This window comes from Amblyomma mixtum, chromosome 2 (genome assembly GCF_055824585.1).
Source record: "Amblyomma mixtum isolate Tamu chromosome 2, ASM5582458v1, whole genome shotgun sequence".
In the NCBI taxonomy this organism is placed as follows: Eukaryota; Metazoa; Arthropoda; class Arachnida; order Ixodida; family Ixodidae; genus Amblyomma; species Amblyomma mixtum.
The window spans coordinates 279178119-279181451 of NC_143013.1; the positions used below are offsets into that span (position 1 = coordinate 279178119).

Sequence of the window (3333 nt, forward strand, 5' to 3'; positions counted from 1 at the left end):
CGAGCATCCGATGAGCCCGCGGAACTCGCGCCAGCACCCAGGGATTACTCGGCCATACTACAAAACTACAGAGGCAGAAGATTGCGGTATCCCCCACCGCACAAATCTCTCAGCAGAGAGGAAGCTGTCACTTGGAGACAATTACAAACAGGCTCTTTCCCAAACCTACGTATACTAAACAAAATGCACCCTACCATATACGCGGACAAATGTCCCTGGTGCGACGGAAAACCTACTCTCTATCACATCACATGGGCCTGCCAAAAGATAGGCGTGGTCCCCAAAATACAAAACCCGAGTGCGGAGCAGTGGGAGACTCTGCTGTCCAGTGACCGCTGTGAAGACCAAGAAGGTCTGGTACAGCGAGCTCAACGGGCGGTAGTGGCCAGCGGAGCCCTGGACTGAGGGCAACCGACCACTGATTAGAGGCGGACGACTTCGACAGAGAAGACTCCTGGGGGTAAAATCAAGGAGAAAACGTCTCTGAAGATGCTCCCAAACCGCAGGAAAAAGGACTAGAGTAAAATAAAGTTTTTCCTTCCTTCCTTCCTTCCTTGAATGCGCTCACATCCACTTCTTGCTTTGCAAACAGCGCCTGATAATATTCAAGAAATGCCTGCTGGATATGCCCGCTTTCTCCAGATAACGCCCCGCCCCATTCAATCTGTTCAATGTGGTTTCGTTGAGCATGCGTTTTTTCCATTCCTAGCGCTCGTTTTGAAGGTGTCTCCCCATCAGCTATATCTTGCGCCCTAGCCCGCACCAGTGCGCCACGATAGCGTTCTTCTTCAAAGAGTTCAATCTTATTTTTTATTTTCCTAATGTCATCCATCCATTTGCCAGGCTCTTCGCTTTCTCTTTCGAGAAGTCTAGCTAGTAAAGATCTTAAATTGTCCTCCTCACGCTTCTCCTCTTGTCGTATGCAACTTGACCTTTCGATTGCTGCTATTTTTATTTGTTGTTTGCAAAGTTCCCACTGCTGCCATACTTTCAGTTCCCCGCTCGGCTTTAATTTACTGATTTCTTCGTTTACTTTCCTGCTAAAGATGTCGTCTGTAATGAGCTTATTATTTAATTTCCACATCTCCCAAGAAAACTGATTTCCTCGTTTCTTTGTCCCTATCCCACACTTCACTAAACAATGATCCGAAAATGATACCGGTACTACATTGTAGCTACTGCATTTTGAAATAACGTTCGGTGACACATAAATGCGATCTAGCCGTGCATGGCTTGACCGTTGAAAATGAGTGAGTCTCACACAACGCTCGCCTTCTAAACATTCGGCCACATCATCGAGGTTGCACGTGTCTATAATTTCTGAGAGTACTTCAGTGCTTCTGTCCCTAAATGCCCTTGCACTGGTTTTGTCACAGCCCCTCAGGACGCAATTGAAGTCACCCATTACGATCAGGCATTCCTCACAACTGAAGTGCTTTTGTACGCGTTGAAAAAACGCTGTCCTCTCATCCACCGCATTTAGGGCGTACACACAAATGATGCGCCAATATGTTTTGTCGTACAGGAGGTCAACCAAAACAAATCGACCCGAAGGACACGCCGTATATGCCTGAACCTCAAGTCCCGGTACATTCTTTACAAAGATGACACAACCCGCAGACGTTCCTACAGCGTGGGCGACAACTGCAAAAAACCTAGACGTGAAACGTCTCACCATGCTCCCGGTCTCCTCTTCCCCGTCAATTTTCGTTTCCTGCACTGCCAGGACGTCAATGTCGTGCTCAGTTAAAAGGCGGTACACCTGGCTCTGCTTCTTCTTACTTGCCAGTCCCCTGACATTAAGTGTACCGACTTTCATGGGGAACGCATGAGCCATTTTAATGCAGAAGAAAGAGGCCGGGAACATGGTGCTTACCCTTCACGTCTAGCGCTTGGCTAGACGACATCGTTGACACCGGAGCCATCCGGTGCTGGTGCCAGGCCTGGCAGCGGGGGCGGCTTGTCAAGGGCTCTCCTCTCCGTCGACACAGTTGATCGTGTCCGGATGGACGACCGCCGCGTCCTTGGGTCGTTTTTGCCGGCGGCTCTTCGACGCTGGGGGCTTCCGCCTTGTCGTCTTCGGTTCCGGTCTGGGCGTGTGGCCGCTTCGCTGGGGCAGGGACGCCGGTCGTGCGGGCGCCGCTCTGGTCAATGTTCTCCTCGGTCAGAGACGCTGGCTCGGTTTCTTGGAACGCTGGCACGCTTACTTCACCGCTCGACGCCTCCGTCTCCTTTCTAGTAGGTTCTGCCCCCTCAGGCTTGCGTCCGGCATCGCTGCTTCCGGCAGCGGCTTGCTGCGTCCGGCATCGGCTTGCGTCCGGCATCGAAGAGCCCGTCGATCCTGCTTGCGTTTCGGGTTCCTCTATGCCTTTCGCAGATTCTTCAGCCTCGACTACATCCATCAGGAGTTCCGCAGAGTCGTCTTTCGACGCCCCGCCCGTAGCCACCGCATAAGTGCGGACACACTCATTATCCGCGCGGCCGTACCGCCGGCATTTCGTACAGCGGGGAACCTTGCATTCACGCCGCACGTGGCCTGTACCATGGCAGCGCAAGCACTGCATTGGACGCCCAGGCGCTACGACAAGAGCCAACTCTCCGGCGACACGTACCTGGTGTGGCAGGTCATCCACTTTCAAGCCGGGCTTCAACTTCAGTAGGACCGTTCTTGTCGTTGAGCTCTTGTCATTGACGCCTTGTATCCGCCACCGCTCACGCGTAACGTCGGTCACTTTGCCAAACGCCGCGAATGCCGTCCGAATGTCGTCGTCGGCCACACCGTGAAGCATCCAGTGTAGCCGCAGCTTTACCTGCTGGTCTTCCGGGTCGATAATGAGGCAGCGGCGTTTCTTAACTTGCAGCTCGTTGAAGGCGAGCAACTTCTTTGCTGCCTCCGTGTTCCGCAGGGTAACCGCCCACACGTGGTTGATTTGGTACGCCCCCAACGCGACCACGTCGGGGAGCATACCGGTCTCGGCCAGGGCGTCTCGGAAATCCTCGACCCGGAACGGCCTCGCTCGCACGTCGCCGTGAAGAAAAACGGTGTTGAAAACAACACGTCCTCTTGGCAGTGTCGGCAAAATAATCTGGTAATCCTTATCACCGCAGTCATCGATCCTGTTTCCGCGGCCGTCAAAGGCCGCTATCGCTGCTCCGCTGGAGCCCATGACCCTGCGATCCGTTCAACTCGGCTGCCGGAAGCAGAATGACTTCGCCTCATTGAATCCACTCGTACTGTACTTATGAACATCTCCATATTCTTCATCCTCCATCCGTTTGTTCTGCCCCTCGAGCGTGTGCGAAGGCTGCTAAGAGAGAAAGTTTGGAGGGAAG

The 3333-nt window shown here is 53.2% G+C and overlaps 1 long non-coding RNA gene across 1 annotated transcript; it reads right to left on the bottom strand.

Moving 5' to 3' along the window:
* Window positions 1-1543: 1543 nt before the first annotated feature.
* On the bottom strand, window positions 1544-2013 carry LOC149364116 (uncharacterized). Its single transcript, XR_016288606.1, has 2 exons — window positions 1877-2013; window positions 1544-1793 (listed from the first exon to the last, which is right to left on the bottom strand). It is a non-coding gene; the product is annotated as an uncharacterized LOC149364116 (long non-coding RNA).
* Window positions 2014-3333: the final 1320 nt, after the last annotated feature.